At 39.7% G+C, this 24,468-nt stretch overlaps 1 pseudogene; it reads right to left on the reverse strand.

The window, feature by feature from the left end:
- Positions 1-3,156: 3,156 nt before the first annotated feature.
- Positions 3,157-24,103, reverse strand: LOC145516539 (RNA-binding protein PNO1 pseudogene; annotated as a pseudogene).
- Positions 24,104-24,468: the final 365 nt, after the last annotated feature.

Genomic DNA, 24,468 nt, shown 5'->3' on the forward strand with positions numbered 1-24,468 from the left:
AAGGATGGTTTAGTTTTACCCTCTTTTTCCAAATTGCTTTGTCAGTGCTATAATGAATTTCCCTTCCCTCAGGGAAATATCAGTGTCTTGGGGCATTTTACCTGTCCTTGTCCTTCTCAATATTAATCATTAATAATTTCTTTCTTGATGTCCTCATAAACACCATAGCATGGCATTCCTCTCACTTGATTGAGATGTATTTGTTTCCATGTCAATTGTGAAGTTTAATTTCCTTCTGAGCTCCAGGACAGAGTTTAGGGCCTGACACATAGTGGATGCACATAAATGTAGCCCTGAATAAATTCAATCAGGCAAAAATGCATTTGTCCTACTGAAGTCATTGTCTGATTCAAAAGAACATATCAGATGATCTGGAAGACAGACATACCATGCCAGCCCATTAATCTCTCCAAATGCCAAGATACGTCCCTGCCTTGGTAAAACCACCTCATGGAGATGCATGACCTTGCAGCTGTTGATGTTTTGAGCTCCACTCTCAGTCACCATGGGAAGGACCCAAAATGAGCCTTACATCTGAGTGACTAGGAGGATTCACTATTCATTCATATGAGTGACCTGGATGAAGTAAGCCTGGTTTGCTTCATATTTATCCTGATTCAGTTTTCATGCATGATTAGAAAAATAAGAATAAGTATTTAGGCAATGATGCAATTCAAATAAAGCAAAAATGTTTTGTGATGTATGTGAGGGTCAGTGACAGAGCATATAGAGTGCATGTGTACATGTGCATGCTCAGTTGTGTCCGACTCCTTGTGACCCCATGGCCTATATAGCCTGCCGGGATCCTCTGTCCATGGGATTTTCCCAGTAATACTGAAGCGGGGTGCCACTTCCTCCTCCAGGGGATTGTCCAATCTAGGGATCGAATCCGTGTCTCCTGTGGCTCCTGCATTGGCAGGCAGATTCTTTAACACTGAGCCACCTAGGAAACCCCTAAGGGTACATACCAAATGCCTATTTGGGGAAAAGCTAGATGTCTTGGAAGATTTGACAAGAAGACAGTTGAAAGCTGTGTGCAGCCCGTCGATGCATCATGATTCCATTTCTCATCTTATGTGTGTAATACAGTGGAAGTGAGCCCCTTGACTTCCCCTCAGAGGAGAGAAAGGTTGACAGGCCTCAGCATGGATCACTCTGGCACTGCTTACAACTGCTGCCACTACTTATTGCTTCTAGTAAATTCCACAGCCTGGCAGTTGGCATGCCGTCTCATAAAATGAGGTCTCATCTGTGGCCAGAACATGGCCGATCTAATATTTCATTATCTTTGACATGATAAATGTTAGGGACCTGAAATGCATTTGAGAAGCAAATATGTGTCTGAATTAGACAATATTTCTCCATCAACTCATTGCTTATTCACTCTAGTTCATTCTGATACAGGAGGAACAAACTAAAAGGCAACCAAACAAAGGGATCTTCATTCTTCTCCTCACCCATTCTGCTGTACTTTCACAGAAGCCATGAGTGAAGTGGATAAGGGGCTAGAAGTGTATTTTCTTGATTGCAAGGAATTACACTGAGATGTGTTTAATGGCGGATTTGAGCAGCAGGCATGTGACAATTTATTTTTTCTCCTAACTGCTATTATTTTCCTAAAACATTTTTAAACGGAAAATAGGGTGCATGCACATAAACAATGAGGTTTAAACCTGTAGGCAAAGAGTTTGTGAAATGTTGTTGGATACCTATTTACCACTCCCCACTCAAGAGACAGTCACCAACATCCTAGAAGTTGCCCTTTCTAATTTCAGGATGCTGGCCCCTCCCAACCATAAAGGTTCTACTCTCTAAACTTTTACGGTAATGAATTTGTTTATATTCATTGTTCAACCATTTTTCTCTACCTCCTGTAACAATACGCTCTTTGTTTTAAAACTTTGTATAAATTGACTCAAGCTAGATGTATTCTTTTGAGTCTGACATCTTTTGCACAACATTATGTTTTTAAGATTCACTGGTGGTTTTGCATGTATCTGTAATTGATTTGTTTTTACTACTCTATAATATCTTATTATATAAATTTTCTATGACATATTGATCCATTCTGCAGTTGATGAATGTTTACATTGTTTCCAATTTGGGGCTATTTGGACCAAGAATAATATAAATATCTGTGTTGTAACTTCCTGGTACATATGTGCACACATTTCTTTATGGTATACACTTAGAACAGATTTCTGGACAAATGGCTGTGCATATCTTTAACTTTGATAGTTATGGAAAATGTTTTACTATAACAAATGTAGTATCTTTAATAATAAAAAGCATTTTAGTTTAATGAGGAGAAATATACTAAAAAGTTTTAACAGATGACCCAAGCTTAATTTGGAGATGTATCACAAAAAGAAAAGAATTTATGAAGTCACTATGCCTATTTTACCATGAAGCCAGTGGATTTCCTTTATTGTGATGATTCCCTTTAGCCCCTTATTCCAGGGGTTTAAGAATGGAAATGGGGGGGCTATGAAATAGGAGATGTATCTATGTTTGTTACTTAACTGAGAACATGTATTTTCCAGACAGGATGGTTTCTGTAATTTGGTAGAAAATAGCATTAGCCTTCTAGTACTCAATCTACACTGAAGGTTCTGGAAGAAAAATAATAAAGGCATTGAAAAACATGACAGGTGGGAAATAGTTGGAAAAAATGGGATGAAGTTATGTGTTCTGGAGAAAAAATAACTTAGAAAAAAAAAAAAATCCTAGCACTCCAGTCTCAGAAAGGTCTCAGCAAGGAAAAGCAAACTGATGTACATAGCAAGATTTTGAAAGAAATAACATGCATTTATTTCACAAACATTATACACTGCTAAATATGTGCCAAGCATTCTTCTAAACCCCTGAGTGGGGTCACTTAGGCAGATGTCAAGTGACTTTTCCAGCAGGCTGGATGCTGCTGAGTTGCTGCTGAGTCACGTCAGTCGTGTCCGACTCTGTGCGACCCCATAGATGGCAGCCCACCAGGCTCCACTGTCCCTGGGATTCTCGAGGCAAGAATACTGGAGTGGGTTGCCATTTCCTTCTCCAATGCATGAAAGTGAAAAGTGAAAGTTAAGTCGCTCAGTCGTATCCGACTCTTAGCGACCCCATGGACTGCAGCCTACCAGGCTCCTTAAACTACGCAAACCTGCTACATGTGATTTAAAAGGGAAACAATGATAAATTATACATAATATGCTAGTATAATAATGGTACCCATGACTGAAAAGTTCTTCATATGGTGTCGGGTGACCATGTGTAGAAGTAAAGTCTTTTTCTCTATAGAGGTCAAAAATTAAAAGTCCTTGCTGTGAAATCAGAATCGGTCTGCTGCTCTGCTAGCCACAGCTCGAATATTGCCATAAACCTTTGATGGAGGATTTCCCAGAATGAGGTTGCAAATGGCGGTTCTTGCCATCTTGATGTTTTGAAAAGAACCAAGGATGTGAACTTTCACGTCAGCTAAAACTATCCGCGTCCGGGTCACGTTGATGGTGAATTTGGTTTTTCCTCCTTTGCCAGCAATTCTGCCTATTGCCCTGGACAGGTGGTCTCCCTTTAAAGGTTTAACATCTGTAATTTCAAAAGACTCTAGAAAGAGGTCATCCAGTCTAATAAGGGCAAGTGTGTCCTCCACCTGAAACCCAAGAATGAAGGTTTTCACAAAATCAGCTGCTTTTGTCAGAGCACTAACATCTTTGGTTTCTTTACAAGTTCTGATTTCAACATTCCTTGATTTCAAGTTAAAGCGTATCTGAAGTCCCAAATGCTCCACAATAGGAGTAAATATCTTCAGCCAGTTCTCTTTTAATGGCGTGTATCTGCAGGCTGGATAGACTGCCTTAAGATGAGAACCTTTGTCTCTGGAGGTACAAGGGCTCAGAGACTGCTTGTTGAGCTATGTAAAGTAATTCACACACCGGGCACAAGATCTGTTCTGCCCTTACTATCTTTGTGACAATGGGCAAATACTTAACAGCTCTGGGTCTCATTTTTGTTTTTTATAAAAAGGGAAAGGATGATTAATAATAGTACCTTCCTCTTAGGGTTCTTGTGAGAACTCTGCATGTGAGTGTGTGTGTGTAATACTTAGTACGATGCTTGACACAAAATACATACTCAATATATTAGCTGTTCTGGTTGTTTTTGTCATTCTACAAGATGACCTCAAAGATAACTTTTGATGTTTGTATTCTGCATTTCCACTGAAGTAGTGTGTATAGCACAGATTTCTTTGACAAAGACTGTGGTGTACACTGGGATGCTCCTCTTATTAGCTGCATGAGCTTAGGCAAGTTACAACCCTTTCTGAGCCTGTTCCCTCATCTGTAGAAGAAGGTTAGTTATAACCCTGTAAAATGGTGGCTGGAGTGACCAATGCGGTAAGCGATGTAAAAAGTATAGCATGAGGCCTAAAAGCCAACTAGTCTGTGTGCTCTCCCTGTTCTTAGGCAAGCTACTTAATTTCAATGAAATTCCATTTTATATAGGTAAAATAAGGATAACAATACCTGCCACAGTTTAACACAGTAAAGCCCTTGGCATGGGCATGATCTGCAGTAAGGCCTCAAAGCCTTTCTTGGCTTCTGTTGACTTTTCCGTGAAACGGAGCAAGCAATGTGTCTTCTCTGACTCATAAATAAGCTTGTTGTGAGGATCAAAAAAGATAATGGACATAAACTTACTTTTTAAACTATAAAATTTTAAATTAGCAAGAATCTAAATTAGTAGGCCAGGGACTTCCCTGGTGGCTCGGTGGTAAAGAACTCGCCTACCAATGCAGCAGACACGGGTGTGATTCCTGGTCTGGGAGGATTCCCATATGCCGTGGAGCAACTAAGCTCATGCATCCTGTGCTTTAGAACCCGGGAAGTACAACTACTGAGCTCGCGTGCCACAACTACTGAAGCCCATGCACCCTAGAACCTGTGCTTTGCAGCAAGAGAAGCCCTGCGTACCACAACTGGAGGTCAGCTCCAGCTCATCGCAACTAGAGAAAAGCCTGTGCAACAATGAAGACCCAGCACCACCAAAAATAAATGAATAAATAATTTAAAAAATTATTAGGTCAGGATTTATATGGCCTAGTTTTATTATATGAAAATGAGTATTTACAAGTGCTCTTTTACCATTCAAGCTCTTCCTAAACAGTGCATCCACTTACTCACCCAGCAGTTATTCAATGACTGTATTACATCAGAGCATTTTTCTAACTGAATTCTTTCTTAAAATTATTTTGACCTTGTCCGAAAGATGATTTTATGGCAATAACTAGAAAAAGATGGATACAAAAATAAATAGGGAAAGAAACTGGGATTGTGTAAGTATAAGAAGAAAAAAATGACATGACGCCAGAGGTAAGATTATTCTATCAGAACTAATATATAATTCTATACTCTGATTAATACAGGCTATCTGTGTCATTCACAGGAGACACTGCAATAGAAAAGCAATTTCTTATTGTTGTTCAAAGTGTCATCCATTGATCCTAAATTGAAATAATCAGGGATGCTTGTTTCCTTTTCCCATCTCCTGACCACCTGAATTTCCACACCTGCTAGGTGTGCCTCTGAACATTTTACAAAGGCCCTAATGCCTATGGAAAGCTGTCCTGCTATCTGAAATTAAGGATATGGGAAGTGGTATCCACAGACACTCTTGGCAAATCTCTTTCAGAAAATAATCTGGCAAAGTGGTAAAAAAAAAAATGGTTAACTATATTCAAAATTCTTAAATTTCTTCTTAAGAAAGTGATTCAATCAAAGCTAAAACAAAAGCCAAGGAATAAAGATGGTCATTGCAATTCTATCTACAGTTAAATGGAAAACAACCCACTTATGCAAAAAAAGGGGAAATAGCTAGTTACAGTATAGAATATCTTTTCTATTTGCTTACTCTGGAGACATAAAAAATGATAATCATGACCTTGCCAAATTGGCTCAATTTCCTCCTTGAAACTTGGAGGGTTGAACTCAAAATGATTGCATTGATGCAAAATATATAAACTGAAGATTAGAAAATAAAAATAAAAATATGTTTAATTATGTATAATTTAGGGATACTTTTGTTTCACGTTTTTAAAATTGTCCTTCATTTCCGCTTGGTTTGGCTCTGTGTGTGTGGTGTGAGTGTGTGTGCTCTTTTTCACCCCAAATGGGGCAAGTTTATTATCTCCATCATCATTTATTATTGGAAAACTAAGAATCAAGCTTTAATTATTTCCAATTCTCTCTTTCTGGACAAGGTTAAGGTGGGAATAAGCAGTGAGGGGAACAGATAAACCTTACAATATCACTGAGAGAATTGAGAAAGACCTCGACAATATAAATTCTCTTCAAGGAGAGTCACAACCCTCCACCTCTGTTGGATTTTTTAAAGCATGCTTTTCTTGGCAGCTGCATTTACCAGCATATGTGAAAATATTATCCAGGGTGCATTCTGTATTTTCAGAAATGTGACATGATAACATCCCATGCAGAAAGGGATTTGGTAGTGAGCATCCATCAATTTTTACTCATGGGACTCCCTGAGGCAAAACCTTCTATGTCATGTCAACATCTTCCCCTCTACCAGCAAAACTGGAAGATATAAGGAGGGATAGCATCTCAACCTCTTGTCATCATTGCCTTCCTAACCCTCATGCAGGCCAAAATGATAGGAGGGAAAAATGTTGCTGTTATTGCCTTTTTAAAGGAAATAATGTCAAAGATAAACACTGTTTACAGATTTAACCCAAATGTTAGTCATAAAATCATCTTTCAATGCTTGGATATGTAATGAGGCATCTAACGCCAAGTTAGTACTGTCAACAGAAACCCCATCCAACTTTCTAAACTGTCTGCATCTGAACAAGGGGCAGCTCTCAGGATCTTATGAAGGATAATCTCAAAAAGCAAGCCAAAGGGCATGTGTGCCTAGATCTTATGCTGCTAGATGCAAACCCATTTTCCTTCCAATACAAGAGAGCACCGAGTTCTTTGTCCCTTTCATATAAGAATTTCTTCATGTTCTAGCAGGTGAGAAAGAAACTGTTTCTAGCCCTGTGTGGGTCACGGATTGCTCCATCTACTCTGTTCTGGTGACTCTTTTCCCAGCATCAGATCATTTCTCACACACATGAAAAGACCAATACTTAACTGAGGATTCAAAGGGAACCCTCCATAGACATTCAGAGTTCTCTCTGCATGCAGTTTTTCCTCTTAGATTTTCTGTTCTGAAAATTCTAGTTCTCTCAGCCTCCCTAAATTCTGAAGTCTTCCTCTTACACTGAAGGAGTCCAGTGGGCTCTGATTAGGATCCTTCCCCCTATCCTATAACCTCAACCCCCTCCCAGAAATGTTCTGGAACTTACTGTCCTTCTCTCAGGAGTCACTGTTCTAGGCTGACTATTTTCAGTCACTGTTCAACGTCTTAAAACTATTCTTTCATATATTTTCTTTAATTTTCTAACTACTTAGGGCTGAAAAGTAACCAGAGTTCCTGTTTTTCTATCACAGGCAGAAGCATACATTTCCAATACATTTAATGTATATATATATTTTTTTTTAATAAATTTATTTATTTTAGTTGGGGGCTAATTACTTTACAATATTGTAATAGTTTTTGCCATACATTGACATGAATCAGCCATGGGTCTACATGTGTTCCCCTTCCTGGACCCCCCACCCACCTCCCTCCCCATCCCATCCCTCTGGGCCATCCCATTGCCCCGGCCCTGAGCCCTTGTCTCATGCATCGAACATGGAATGGTGTTCTGTTTCACATATGATAATATACATGTTTCAATGCTATTCTCCCAGAACGTCCCACCCTCACCTTCTCCCTCAGAGTCCATAAAATTGTTCTATGCATCTGTGTCTCTTATTCTGTCTCGCATATAGGGTTATTGTTACCATCTTTCAAATTCCATATATATGCATTAGTATACTGTATTGGTGTTTTTCTTTCTGGCTTACTTCACTCTGTATAATGGGCTCCAGTTTCTTTTGATTCTACTAATTCTTATAAAATGTGCACTGTCCTTTAATGTTACTTATTTTAAATGATGTAAATGTTTCTATTTTAAATTCAGAAACATGTTTTAAGATCAATTTACTCTGCTACTGAATATCTAAACAATAACTTCGGAGCACTGCATAATACTCCATGATGTGTGTTCATTGCTATTTGCCTATACTCTTCCCCAGTGATATAGACCCTGGTAGCCTTCAACTCGATGCCACTACACCTAATGAAGCAACCATCATCCTTTTATATGTGTCATTGTCTTTAGGAGATATACTAAGAGGAGAAACTCCTGGGTCATACATCATTTAAATGAGTAGTGCCAGATTGCACTCTAGTCTGGCTGCCAATACATTTCTTCATGAGATAGCCTGAAATCCAATGTCTCTGCTCCAGTTGGTATTATCCAGTTTTTAATTTTTGCCAGTATCACACTCAGCTCAGGCTACCTTAACAAAATATCACAGACTGTGTGGCTTAAACAACAGATATGTATTTTCAAGCTGTCCTGGAGACTAGACATCTAAGATCGAGGTGTTAGCATGATCCATTTCTGATAACAGCTTTCTTCCTGGCTTGTAGACAGCCACCTTCTTTCTGTGTCCTCACATGGTTGGGGAAAGAGAGAGAGAGCCAGCAAGCTCTCTGCTATCTCTTCCTGTAAGGGCACTAATTCCATCATGAGGGCCCTACCCTCATGACCTCATCCAAACCTAATCATCTCCTGAAGGCCTATCTCAGAATATTAACAAAATGGGAGTTAAGCATATGAATTTGGAGGGGTAGGGGATACCATTTAGCCCATAGCAGTCAGTTTCACAGCGGCTTCTGCAATGACTCAGTGAGATCTGCTTGCAATGCAGGAGGCACAGACGTGGGTTCAATCCCTGGGTCAGAAAGATCCCCTGGAGGAAGAGACAGCAATCCACTCCAGTATTCTTGCCTGGAGAATTCCATGGACAGAGGAGCCTGGTGGGTTACAGTCCATGGGGTCGTAAAGAGTCAGACACGACTGAGTGACTAAGCGTGAGCATAGTGTTTCATAGGATGAGATCTCAGTTGGTATTTTCCTGCAGTTTAACCTTATTGCGAAAGACCCAGCCAATGGAAGAAATAAGACAAACTAAAGATTTGGGACTTTTAAATTTTGAGAAGGAAAGCAAATTATTCTTATTGTCTACCTAAAACCCTTACTCCAAATCAACTGATAGATTCTAGCAAGAAAAAAAAAAGGACTAAGTTATTTATTTATTTATTTATTATTTTTATGGCTCTGCTGAGTCTCTGTTGCTGTGTGAGGGCTTTCTCCAGTTGCGGAGAACAGGGGCCACTCTCCACTGTGGCGCCCAGGCTTCTCACTAAGGTGGCTTCTCTTTTTGTAGAGTACAGGCTCTAGGGCATGGGCTCAGTAGTTGTGGCACATGAATTTAGTTGCTCCCCAGCAGGTGGGATTTTCCCTGACCAGGGATCAAACTCATGTCCCCTGCCTCGGCAGATGGATTCTCGGCCACTAGACTATCAGAGAAGCCCAGGACTGAGTTTTAATTAAACAAACTATAACTTTCTTGCCAACAAAGGTCCGCATAATCAAAATTATGTTTTTTTCAGTTGTCATGGATGGATGTGAGAGTTGGACCACAAAAAAAGCTGAGTGCCAAAGAATTGATGCTATTGAACTGTGGTGTTGGAGAAAACTCTTGAGAGTCCCTTGGACAGCAAAGAGATCCAACCAGTCAGTCATAAAGGAAATCAGTCCCGAATATTCATTGGAAGGACTGATGCTGAAGCTGAAGCTCCATTACTTTGGCCACCTGATGCAAAGAACTGACTCACTGGAAAAGACCCTGATGCAGGGAAAGATTGAAGGCAGGAGAAGGAGATGACAGAGGACTAGATGGTTGGATGGCATCAGTGACTAGATGGCCATGAGTTTGACCAAACTCCTGGAGATGGTGATGGACAGGGAAGCCTGGTGTGTTGCAGTCCATGGGGTTGCAAAGAGTCGGACATGACTGAGCAACTGAACTGATAGCTTTCTTGAATGCAACTATATTTACATACACATATATAGCTCATAAATACATACCTATTATGTCAATACTATGTATTCATACAGAATACATGTACATGCATATTATATATACATATATAATGCATAATAGGAAATAATTCAATTAATAGTGCAAAAAATAAAATACTTCGAAATAATAATAAATACGCAGTTGCTGTTCAGTCCCTCAGTCATGTCTGACTCTACGTGTCCCTATGGACTGCCAGTCTTCCCTGTCCTTCACCGTCTCCCAGAGTGTGCTCAAACTCACATCCACTGAGTCACTGACGCCATCCAACCATCCCATCTGTTGCCTACTGCTCCTCGTGCCTTCAATCTTTCCCAGCATCAGGATCGTTTCTAATAATGAGTCAGCTCTTCACATCAGGTGGCCAAAGAATTGGATCTTCAGCTTCAGCATCAGTCCTTGCAAAGAATGTTCAAGGTTGAGTTCCTTTAGGATTGACAGGTTTGATCTCCTTGCTGTCCAAGGGACTCTTAAGAGTCTTTTCCAGCAACACAATTCTAAAACATCAATTCTTTGGTGCTCAGCCTTCTTTACGATATAACCCTCACATCCATACGTAACTATTGGTAAAACCATAGCTTTGACTATACGGACCTTTTTTGGCAAAGTGGCATTTTTGCTTTTTAATATGCTGCCTAGGTTTGTCATACCTTCTTCCAAGGAGCAAGTGTCTTTTAATTTCATGGCTGCAGTCACCGTCCTCAGTGATTTTGGAGCCCAAGAAAATATGCAGTACTTAAATTAAAAGTAACACTTTAGTGAGAATAATAAAAGAATGCTGGGTTAAATGAAGAGAACTCTTGCTTTTGGATGGGAAGATGCAATACTGGAAATATGCAATCCTTCCCAAAATCATATAAAAATCTAATAACTTGCCAATTAAAATTGAAAGATTTTACTGTAACTTCACACATTTATTCTAAAATTTAGAAATCTTGCCAAAATACATTAAAAACTTACAAATAGCAAAGAGGAACTTTCACTGATGCCAAGTATGCCAGAAAAAAAAAGTGACAACAATTAAAACAATGTAGCATTAATACTAATTAGGTGATTTGGACAGAATAACAGGTAAGAAACTGATTAAAAACTCTAGTAAGGAAAAGATGCATTATTCGACAAATTGAGCTTTAGTAATCGATTCACAATTTAGGGGGAAATTAGTCTTATCTAATACCATGTGGCAAATAAATTCCAGATGGATTATATCTTTAAACATTTAAAAAATAGAAATAACAAAGTACCAGAAAAGAGATGCAGCAAATAATCATACAAATAGGGCTTTTAAAGCATAATACCAAAAGCACAAATTATTCTGGCAAAGACTAATATATTTAACTACATAAACTTGGCAAACACTTGAATACAAAGCTCTAAATGAATCTGATGCAGGATAAACTCTACTCTTCCTTCTCTGTCTTGAGAGCTCCTAGTCTTCAAGATAAAGTTCAAGCCACTCAAAATTACATTCAAGTCCTTTTACAATGTGACCTTAGCCAACACTCTCAGCCTCTTTTCCCGCTGGGTCATAGCATTCACCCTGGGTTATGGCATATCATTTACTCATTGAGTCTACTGATCCAACCTCTGCTCCCCATCTCTTATCTTTCCCTGGTAAACCCCTACTCCTACTTGAGCACTTAATTCAAAAATCTCTCTCTTTGTTAAGTCTCATCCAATCCTCACTCCCCTCCCCTTCCCCAGACTTGCCCTCTGGGTTCCCTCTTTTATTACAGCTGTCTGTCCTAAGGTGTTTACATTCCAGTTTCTTTACTAAGCTGAGATCATGCTTTGTCTCTAAACTCTCGTCCTGTTGCGCAGTAGACAGAGGCCAGCATGCCTTGCTTGGCGGTGTTGCTCTCGAGTGCTCATGCTATCTTCTAACTGTGGATTTAGGTAGACATTTTTAGACAGATGAAAAGCCTAGGCCCAGAGATGTGGTGTTAATATAACATGGAGGCCCAGGTGACCAGTTTTGCACGTATAACCCAGGACATTTTCTAAGAGCACAGTTTTGTTTTGTTTTTAAATATCGCATTTGTCCTAGAACAGAGCTGGATGTCGGCTAGCAAGAAGTGAAATGTAGCAGTGGAACTGGAAGGAAAACATCTTTGAGTGTAGCCTTGAATGGGTCACTGCAGGTTTTGTTGGTGATGTGGGGGCCTGAAGCCCCATTATGAATTATATGTTTCTGGGCAAGAGAATTTTGCCCTAAGGCATCCATTGTCCATAGTGACTGAACTTCTCCCTGGTCATCTAGGATGCACTAGATGCATCCTTGGGAGAATTCGGATAATGGCCATTCTAATCATTTTCTGTATTCCTTGGTTCAGATGGGAAATCCCAATCAAGAAAGACTGCCTAGAAGGATGAGTTGATAACAGGAAACAGAGATAATGCAGTCAAGAAAGCCAGAAACCCACAGCCAGAAAACCTTGGGCCAGAAAACCTTGGTTTGAGGCGCACTTTTTAGCATTCTATGACATAAACTTCTCTAAGTCTTAGTCTGCTCATCTGCTAAATAGGATAATTATACTACTGACCTCACAAGATGAGTTCCAAATGAGATAACATTTCTGAAAGTGGTTTGTGATCCATCCTATTTGGTATAGAAGTGAGAATTTTATATGATCTAAAAGGAATCTCAGTGATTAAACAAATAGCTGATTCCCAAGGAAGCATTTTAATAACTAGGAAAATTTCACACACATCTTTTTTGATTTCCCTCTGCCAATCTTTTGAGTCCTACACGTGCTCATATCTACACACTTAATTCTGCACAGAACCAGGTAGTGAGAGACAACCATGATTCTCTTTCTTTACTGTTCCAGAAGGAATAAAAAATGGGGGACGAAAGTTTATTTGTTTATCATGGTAGTCATAGAATATTGGTGAGCAGTTACTTTGTCAGCAGGGAAGGGGAGGGATTGGACTTTACAAATGGAAACCACAAAAAGCAAGACCACCTGATCAAACTGGAGAGGTTGTATCCTGTACAAGGGTACTCAGCCAAGGGAGTGAGAGGACAGTGAAATCCAGTCCATGTTCTTCTTACAAAGTGATATGCCTTGACTTAGGGTTATATACTTCCAGAGAAAGGGGGAAAGGGGTGCCTTTTACTTTGGACAAATGTGCCATCTGTTAACCAAGTCTTATCCTTGATGGGGTGTGGTCTACTCAGTGAGCGTTGGTCTACTCAGAGGGAATACAAGAAGAGAGAGCCATCTTTTTTCTTTTTTAATTTTGCAAAAATGGGTCATAGCCCCAACAAATGGCATAAGTCAGGATAAAAGAGAGTGAAAGCTGGACAGAGACAGGGAGACAGAAACTCCTAAGAATCGACTTCACACATCTCTTCCTAACTCCATGCTCGGTGACCAGGTTAGTAGCTAGATGTTGACATGGTAGAACTTTTTCACCACAGATATAGGCAAATGCTACACATCAGGGTTTGGCTCCTACCCCTTGAGAGCCCATTGTTAAGTATTACCTCTACTGGATTCACACAAGCTTTTAGAGGAAGAGGAGAGCTGAAACTTATCTATAACCTTTAGTGTGATCCTTGATACCCATCCAACCTTGTGAGAGATATAGTTATTGTTACCCAACTTTGAGGGTAAGCAGCTGAGTCTTAAAGATGTTAAATTATTTGTTTCAGCTAGAAAGAGGCAAAATTTGAACTCAAACCCAGCTCTGTCAGGATGACTCTAAAGCCCATGATCTTTCCACCATACCGCGTGCTTTTGATAAAATCCAGTCTGTGATTTTTAGATGCTTCACCAACAGCACTTGCTTATCACATTAATTCTCTTTAGCATTTGTATTTCCTTCAGTGGCTTTCAGGCATTTGAAAGGCCACTGCAACACTTCCAGTACAATCATCAGGCTTGCTCCCATGGCTCCAAAGAGAGCCTCCCCATTAAGATTCTTTTTCAAAGAAACCATCCCAGAATTGAACATGTTGGAATTCAGTAACCACTCAGCATTTCTGACATTGAGAAGATATATTACTCTACCCCAGTGACTGCAATGTTTAGAACAGCTTTGGAAGAGTATTGTATCCATTATATTATCCCTCTGGGAGCCCTATTAACATTAAAATGTCTTATGAGACTAGCTAAAGACTCAAGCAAAGAAAATCTCTCTTAGGTGTCCTCATATTTTATAGTCGTTAAAGGAAAAAAATCCACCTTGCCTCTCCCTTTGCACATGACACTAGGATAGATGGCTCTTCTTGACCTATTTTAAGCAAGTCATCTTAGAAAAGGAGGTCCTGTCTCAGAATAAATGACCTCAAACCAAAAGCCAACTTGTGTGGGAGGTGATGAGGAGACAGCATGGATTAGAATCACACATATCTCAGTTCAAATTCTGGCTTGACAACTTACAATATCAACAAAACAATAACAATCAGTATAATTTACTGAGCAACTATTCTGGGCAGGGACTTTATACAGTCTATTTCATTTAATTCTCATATCAACAGTGAATATTATTCTTACTCTAAACATGGGGAAACCAAGGCTAAACGGCTAAGTAAACTTTGCCAATTCAGACAGGTAGGGTGGTAGGCAACTTACGAAATGACTCTCAATGACCCATGCCTACTAGTACACACATCCTTATGTAATTCCACCCCTTATGTGTGGGTTAGCTCTAGTGATTTTCCACTAGTAAATAAAATACAGCATGGACTGTCACTTCCACAATTAAATTTTAAAAGACTTGCTTTCATCTTGCTCGTTCCCTCTCTTTCACTTCTTCATTTTGGTGGAGCCAGTTGCCATGCTGTAAGCTATAAGAGACTTACATGGTGAGGAACTGAGGGTTGCTTCTGGCCAACAGCCAGATCCACAGTCCCACATTCCATAAAGAACTAAATCCTGCCAGCAACCACTGAGTGAGGCTGGAATTGGATCTCACCCTAGTTGAACCTCAAGATGGCTACTGTCTGGCAATACCTTGGTTGTAACCTTGTGACACCCCCTGAGCCAGAAGACCCAGCTAAGCCCAGCCCAGATTCCTGACCCACAGAAACTGTGAGCTAATAAATATGTTATTTAAAGCTATCAAGTTTTGAGGTAACTTGTTACACAGCAATAGATAACCAACACAGGTGATAAGAAACAGAGATGAGGGTAGGAAATCACTTCAAAGAACACATTCCTTCTTCTTGGTTAACTGATTCCTTAAAAGCCACATGACCCTGGGCAAATTACCTAGACTCTCTGAAACTCTTTCAGTTCAGTTCAGTTCAGTTCAGTTGCTCAGTCACTCTTTGCGACCCCATGAATCGCAGCACGCCAGGCCTCCCTGTCCATCACCAACTCCCGGAGTCTACCCAAACCCATGTTCATCGAGTTGGTGATGCCATCCAACCATCTCATCCTCTGTCGTCCCCTTCTCCTCCTGCCCCCAACCCTTCCCAGCATTAGGGTCTTTTCCAATGAGTCAACTCTTTGCATGAGGTGGCCAAAGTATAGGAGTTTCAGCTTCAACATCAGTCCTTCCAATGAATACCCAGGACTGATCTCCTTTAGGATAGACTGGTTGGATCTCCTTGCAGTCCAAGGGACTCTCAAGAGTCTTCTCCAACACCCTCTTTCAGTATATGAATAAAATAGAGATGATGTCAACACCACATGTATAGAGATAATATATGCAATGTCTTTGGCTTATCTGTCAGTTAGAATATGAAAAAAGAGAAACGAGTGAAAGGTTACCACAGGAGAATGTCTTGCCAATGCCAGGCAGTATGTGATGGTGGGGAACTTGAATAATAAAGTACTTACAATATAGATTTTACATGTTGGCATCAAGGGAATTAGACTCTTGAGAGTCTGTTGGACTGCATGGATTTCAAACTAATCAATCCTAAAGGAAGTCAACTCTGAATATACATTGGAAGGAGTGATGCTGAAGCTGAAACTCCAATACTTTGGCCACCTGATGCGAAAAGCTGACTCACTGGAAAAGAGCCCAGTGCTGGGAAAGATTGAGGGCAGGAGAAAGGGGAGACAGAGGATGAAATGGTTGGATGGCATGACCAACTCAATGGATATGAGTTTGAGCAAACTCTGGGAGATAGTGAAGGACAGGGAAGCCTGGCTTGCTGCAGTCTGTGGGGTCACAAAGAGTCAGACACGACTGAGTAACTGGACAACAATCAAGGGAAGCACAAATGTGGGAAGCACAATAGTTACATAACCTGGGTGCAGTCATTTCACATCTATGATATGCTGTTCATGGGTGCAATGATAATAATGTACACCTCCCCCCAGAAATGTTCTGAGGATGAAATGAGATCATGTGTATGAAATAACTGGCATAAGATCTAGCAAATAATAGACACTCAATAGATTCTAGCCATTTTTATATTATTTTTCTAGTTAGTATTAAATATTTTTACTAAACAATGATAGCATTTTAGCGACTTGGCACAGGTGAAAAGGAAGTTTCTAGACTGAGGCCTTTTTAGCAACTCTCATCATATTTTTGGGGAAGGCAGTGGGTTGCCATTGCCACTCCAGTGTTCTTGCCTGGAGAATCCCAGGGACAGCGGAGCCTGGTGGGCTGCTGTCTATCGGGTCGCACAGAGTTGGACACGACTGAAGCGATTTAGCAGCAGCAGCAGCAGCAGCAGCAGCAGCATATTCTGCAGTTCCTTTCTACTCCTTGAAAGTACCAGGTAAATTCAAATACACACTTTGATTCTCCACTTGACTCTCCATTTCAACCTCTTTTCCCTTCTCTATTTATCAGATCTCATAGCAGGGCTTCTCCACGAATAGTTACGCCCTGAAAGAGCAACAAAAACATAGAAAGCCTCCAACTAGATTAAGCGTTCAATTTCTTCCTCAGGGAGTCTTCTGAGAGATTAATCATCAGACATCTGGGCTATTGCAAATATCTATAGCCACTTCCGATGCCTCCATATATATGGAACATAGTAGGCTCTCACAGTGACCCACTTAATACCTTGGAGAGTAATAGCAGAAACCATATCCCATTCAGGCCCTCAGCATCTAGCAGAGGTTTCAGCTCAGGGTAGGTACTCAACGAACATTTGCTGAATTTATGAATGAACTGAACAAACAGAGTGGATTTTGACCCTTCCTGGACAATTGTCATTTGATTTTCTAAAATTCATTGCATTCATCAAAAATCTTCGTGTATAGAATTTGCTGATGTACTAGATACATGCAGCAATTTCACTTCCTCCCCCACCCCCCATGGCCTGCTCTTACATCCTGACAAATCTATTGGCTGAAAAACAGAAGAATTTCCCTCTCAAATACAGACGCAGTATCCACCGTTTCCTATGAAGTGAAATAAAAGAAAACAAAAAACTGAACTGTCGTAACAGCAAGTATGTATATTTTGTTGAGCCAAGTGTGGGAGTTTACTTAGAAACTGAAACCACTCAAGGCTGCTAGCACAGATTCTTTTCCTGCAGCCATAAAGGACTACTCACTGAAGGCATGCTTGTTTTTAAACCTTAAAGAAAATTTGGATATATTTAAATATGTAGTATGTCAGATAGTTAATCTGACATCAAACAGCCTTATGAGTTTATATGAATCACCTAATCCTCTTGTCTCAAAGAAGTTGATGGGAAAATCATTGATACTGAATTTTATACACTACCCACTGATTTCCTTTAGACCAGTAATCAAAATGATCAAATATGTAGACCAAAACAGTTTGGAGAGATGATACAGGAATGGTTATCTGATAAAGGTCACGATTCACTTATTCTCCCTGCTTTTATACATTTGTTCAGTGGGACTAGGGTGCTCAAGAGTTAAAGAAAGAGAGAAAAAATTTATTCAGTTAGAAAGATCAGCAAGATGTGAACCACATTTTAGAATTAGAAACAGCAGTTATATTAAAGGGGAAAAAGGAAAACTCTACACTTTAATTTAAAGTATCTTGGTGTGTTGTGTGTGTTTGTGTGTGTGTGTATACATGCACACATTCAAATCCCTGGCCTCCTCTAATTGGTTGAACAAACTTGAACAAATCACTTTACTTCTAAGAGCCTCAATTTCATCATCTGTAAAATGGACAAAATCATTCTGCCCTCACTCTGGCCCTGTTGTGAGGTTTAAAGGAAACATTGCACATCAAAGTGCCTAGCATAGCTCCAGGCAGACAGCAGGGACGCATTCAAAGTTTGTTAAATCTCAATAAGAATGGGAATGGCTGGCCGTAAATGAAATCTAATTAGAAAATAATTACATAAATCAAACTTTTGAATTATTAATAATGAAGATAATTTTTTTCCCTCCTACCCCATTTTCTGTTTAACATTGAGCATACTATCACAATTAAAGGCCAGAACTTTGTGAAAGTGACTGCCATAAAATCATAGAGCTGGATTTATTAAAAAATAATAATAAACAGGACATTCAAAATTGTTCATGTATTTAAACTCCAATTCCTGAAATTTGCTAATAAAAACATATTAAAAATGTACCCTTCTTCAAGAGCAATTTTAACTTTCAGAATATTTTTATGCCCTCCATTTAGGATCACCTAACCACAGCACACGCAGACAAATGACAGGTTTACAATGATTTTACAGGCCCTCTGAATACTATTTTTCATCCCCAAAGAGAAGTTGTTTCTTATTTTATAAAGACAAGGCAGCCATAGGCTACAGAGGTGAAGAAGTTCTCTCGGAACCTGTCTGATTCACACTGCAAGACTCTCCTGTGACTTCCTCTTGGTCTAGACTCCGTAAACATGGTTGTGCCATGTGGGTCTGTTTAAGGACTCTACTCTCTCTAACACACTTTCCTATATATATATATATATATATATATATATATATATATATATATTACTACATATCCATTTCCTTTTTATTTCACTAAAATATATGGTACATGGAAAATTATATCTAAGAAGAATGATACATGATCTACATTATAATTATCATCATTATATCAACATTATACATCACTTTACTATTCTGTACTTTAGTATGCCAGGTATCTTCTTTTTTTTAACTTACTTATTTTTTAATTGAAATATAATTGCTTTATAGAATTTTATTGCTTTCTGGCAAACCTCAACATGCATCAGCCATAGGTATACAATATTGCCTCCCTCTTGAACCTCCCTCCCATCTCTCTCCCATCTCCCTCCCCATCCCACCCCTCTAGGTTGATACAGAGCCCGTTTGAGTTTCCTGAGACATACAGCAAATTCCCACTGGCTATCTATTTTACATATGGTGATGTAAGTTTCCACATTACTCTCGCCATATATCTCATCCTCTACTCCCGTCTCTTCATGTCCATAAGTCTGTTCTCTATGTCTGTTTCTCCATTACTGCCCTGCAAATAAATTCTTCAGTACCATCTTTCTAGATTCTGTATATATGTGTTAGTATATGATATTTCTCTTTCTCTTTCTGACTTACTTCACTTTGCATAATAGGCTTTAGGTTCATCCACCTCTTTAGAACTGATTCAAATGTGTTTCTTTTTATGGTTGAGTAATATTCCATTGGAAAAGACCCTGATGCTGGGAAGGATTGGCGGCAGGAGGGGAAGGGGACGACAGAGGATGAGATGGCTAGATGGCATCACCGACTCGACGGACATGAGTTTGGGTAAACTCTAGAAGTTGGTGATAGACAGGGAGGCCTGGCATGCTGCGATTCATGGTGTCACAAAGAGTCGGACACGACTGAGTGACTGAATTGAACTGAATATTCCATTGTGTATATGTACCACAACTTCTCTATCCATTCATCTGTCAGTGGACATCTAGGTTGCTTCCATGTTCTAGCTATTGTAAATAATGCTGCAATGAACAGTGGGATACATGTGTCTTTTTCAATTTCGGTTTTCTCAGGGTATATACCTAGGATTGGGATTGCTGGGTCATATGGTGGTTTTATTCCTAGATTTTAAGGAATCTCCATACTGTCTTCCATTTTGTCTGATGTTCCTCTACATAAAACATCTTTTCCTCTTCAAGCCCTCCAAGATTCAACTCTTTCTTCAGGAATTCTTCAACGAACCCTCAGACTTTTGCAGCATCACACAAGCACCTCCATTACGGAACTGGTTAGTAAAAATTAACTTTCCTTCTATACTCATCTGAGAGCTTTTTTAGAGCAGAGAACTAAGCAGCATAATATGATCTTTAAGAAAATGATCTCTGAATTCAGAACAATGGAGATGGAATCCTGTCTCTGTAAATATTAAGTCTGTTGACAAACTACCTAAACTCTTGGAGCCCCAGTTTCTTTATCTTTCAAGAGGTGATAGTAACACTGAACTCGATGAATAATAATTAACAGAGTTAAGTGAACTGAGACCTAAAGGATGAGGAGTTGGCCATGCAAAGACAGAGAACGCACATTTCAGGGAGAGAGAATAGTAAGCACAAAGGCACAGCTGATGAAACATGGACACTGAGTAATTAACAGCCATCAGCTCCATCCCTCCTCTAACACTAACTCAGCCTAGGATTATAGTTTCTAGGGAAAAGCAGTGAAAGCCCCAGAATTAACACACGTTGCTCTTGCTCGCAGAATCTTATTAGTTTAAATCTGCTTCATTCTCCTGCCCCATTTGGATTCTTTCCAGACTCTACTATCACACTTGAACTTTGGGTGAAACTTAAAAGCCCTCAAAAGTAGAGAAAGGGCTACCCTGGCAAGGCCCCCAAAGGATGAACATAAATGTTGAGTGCAGCACTCTGGCAAGGCAACTTCAATGAGAGCAAAATCTGGATGAACACTGCAAAACACACACATTCAGGGAATGTGAGCTTCCAGTCAAACTTGACAGCAGGGTTATTTCAGTATGAGGTACATTTGCCAAATGAACAGAGACTCAAAGATTTCAATGGTTTAAAAATGATTTTTGCTTTATAGTAGAGAAATAAAATGATTCATGAGTTTGTCAGCAAACGGATATGCCTTTAAAAAAAATCCTCCCAATTCAAAGTTTCATGAATTGCAAATGAAACAGCAAGTGATGTATATGTACACATGTGTGTGTGCACACATGTGTATACACATATGTATCTTAGTGCTTAAGCTCTCACTTCTTTGCCTCTGTGATTTGGAAGCCAACTCCACTGTGTGCCTTTACTGAGGCAGAAAGCAAATTGTAATTATGATGCCCAACAGTCATTTCCAAGACAAACCAAATCTGTGTTCCATTAGAGTCATGCAATAGTTAAACATTATTTTTTTATCCCAACCATAATAAAAAACAGATTCCCCATTCAATTGAATGCTCCTGAAGTCAGAGGATTCCACATAGTCCTTTCCGTGATATTTGGAAATAAGATTTTGATGGTGTTCCAGGCATATCAGCAGGAGGTCAGTTTAACTTAGGGTTTATCATGTTCACTGTGATTTCGACAGTGGCTGTATGGAAGTCCTGAAATGGTAATCAATTTCCTCCCTGAGACGCTAAGCCTGCCTGCCAACTACTCAGCATGTTCCCTCAGTGCGTTGTTCTGAGATGTTAGATAGAATCACAGAAATGAGAGCGATACCTTCTATGGAACTAGAGATGAGGAAATGCTGCTCCTCAGGAGTTGTCCCAAGAGGAAAATCTAACACTGGAGTTCTTCTCGTCATCAGTTTGCGAGAACCATTCTGATAATACATTTTTGAAAAACTAACTTTGAAATGAAATCTTCCTCTAAAATTTACCAATTATTGCATCCCAATGCCCTAATACATGTACTCAAGTATTTTAATGGTAAAAGTAACTCTTCAAAGAATGTTGGATAAAAAAGAATGTTCTAACATCCACTGGTAACCATTTATCTCCTATAAAAATTCTAGCTTATATGCACTTTCTGCTTGCTTGTTCACATTTTTCAATCATGGCAAAAATTACCAACACATTTAAAACTTCAATGTAAAAGGATGCCTTCTTTCAGCCAGTGCTTGACCCAGCAAATCCCTGTCACACCTCTAGAGTTGGGGATCTTGCTCTGTTTGGTCTCCTAAAGATTTGCCTGATTTTCTAACCAGCTCTGCTATGTATTTAAACAGTAATTTAATAGATTGCAAATTCTGTGAGTGACTCACATAATGATACATATTTTACATTGTAACCCAGCATACATAAAAACTTACCATTCATGGAACAGAATGTACCCTTACTATCTATACTACACACTGATATTTTATTATATTTTTCCTTTTCTTCTCTATTCTACTCCATTCCACTCCACTCTACTCCATTCCATTCCTTTCCATTCCACTCCATTTCATTTCATTTTTCAAATGCAAGTCACAACTCATTAAATTGATTTTCCCACAGATTTGTAGGACAGGGCCTACAGTTTCAAAAATACTAATTCACCAACTTAAAGGAATGTTCCCCTGCTTCCTTCAATATTTTACCCCCAAGTTTCATGGATTTTGTAGCATAATGATATCCAACTTACCATGCTGACTCTTAACATAAGTTTACAAGTTTCTTTATACTCATCTCTAAAAGGAAGATGGAGATAAATAGTAAACGTAACACAGTATTGCTGTAGGAATTAAATGAAATCATGTACATAAAGCACTTAGCTCAGCCCCTAACACATAGGATGTCCCCAATAAACGGTAACTAATCCCTATGGCAGACTCCTGTATTCAATCTCATCCTTTTTACCCTTCAGAAAACATCTCTAGATATGATCAAAAGAGAGGAAAGTTAGCAGAATGAGTCTTCTGGCTCTCCAATTTGTAGTTTCTACCGATTAATATTCTCAATTGTTTTGTACTCCATATGGGGTATGTACCTGTCACCATCAGAAACCACTGACCTCCCTTCACCATCTTAAACCAAGAGAAGTTTGACCAGTTATATATATATGTGGCATGATATGGGGGAATCTAACACTGCCTTGAGAGTCAAGGAAAAAAGAGATAAGGTATGTGCTGAATGTTGAGGAATGAATAAGTGATCATCGGGGGCAGGGCAGGGGGTGCTGCCCTGAGTCTCGTTGCTCTGCGAGGGCTTTCTCTAATTGCAGTGAGTGGGAACTGCTCTCTGGTTGTGGACACAGGCTTCTCATTGCTGTGACTCTTCCTGATGCAGAGAACAGGCTCCAGGGCCATGCAGGCTCAGTAGCTGTGGTGCACAGGCTTAGTCACTCTATGGCATGTGGAATCTTCCTGAACCAGAGATCGAACTTATGTCCCCTGGATTAGCAGGTGGATTCTTAACCACTGAACCACCAGGGAAGTCCTGACCAGTTATTTATTGAATGATTCTAATAAATAGCCACAAGCTGTGCTTAAGTTAAATTACTGAGCAATGACTGAGTTACTTCAATTTACCTCCTATACCTCATAAGGAGCAAGTCCTTGCTGTGTGGGCCGAGACAGGGTGTTCCACAAGGGTTCTCTCTGTCTCTACCGCCCCTCTTTCCTCTGACTTCTTTCTTGCCCTTCCTAATCTTCTGCATATGCTGCTTCTTCCCACCCACTTCACTTAGAATGTGATGAAGTGACCTAACTCCTAGGATCCCTTCTTACGTCTTTCAAACTCTGCCCTTCTTCCTTCGGCCACTCAGTTGCTACTGGATCTACAGATGAATAGGGGATGGTGGGTGTAAAGGATGTTTTAATCCCAGCCCTCGGCTGCTTGTCTCCTAATTCTCTGATACAAAATACAATATGTAACTGTGAGGACTGAGTTCCTTCTACAAACCATTTGTCTAGTTGACACTTGCCTTGGATAGTCCTACTTATTCTTTAAGAAATTATGATCCTAGTCTTAGGATGCTACATGTCCATCTGCCCCTTTGTTTCCCTGAGCTGCACTGGAAGAGAAGCAACCTTAATGAACATGCCTCTGCCCCTGCCATCCAGACAAATGACATCAGACCAAAAGAACTTCCCTGTGGCTGCTTAGGGCCTCCCAGGAGGAAGGATTGAACGTTACTTATCATGACTTCCAAGACATTTTATAATTTGGCTCCTACTCAACTCTCCCTCCTTACCTTCTGCCACGATTGGTCTCCTCACCTACCATTTTTTCCATCTTCTGTCTCTCTGCCATACAGAATAACTTACCATTTTTCCAATGTGCTGGACTTTCTGGTCCCCACACCATTATCTAACCTGATCTCCCACACGGAGCTCTTTCCACCCCACTTCATCTGATTATCACTTATTCATTCCTCAACATTCAGCCCATAACATACCTCTTTTTTTCCCTTACTCTCCAGGCAGTGTTAGATCTCCCATATCATGCCACGAACTTCTCTTTATTATAGCTCTCACCATCTAGTACTCTAACTAGCTGTCTCTCCCAATACCATAAGCTCTTTTTCATTTCTACAACCTCAAAAATGAAGGCAGAATGGATATTTATTGAGTATTGCTTGGGGGTTCAAT

This window comes from Giraffa tippelskirchi, chromosome 1 (genome assembly GCF_054371585.1).
Source record: "Giraffa tippelskirchi isolate mGirTip1 chromosome 1, T2T-mGirTip1v1.2.pri, whole genome shotgun sequence".
Classification (NCBI taxonomy): Eukaryota; Metazoa; Chordata; class Mammalia; order Artiodactyla; family Giraffidae; genus Giraffa; species Giraffa tippelskirchi.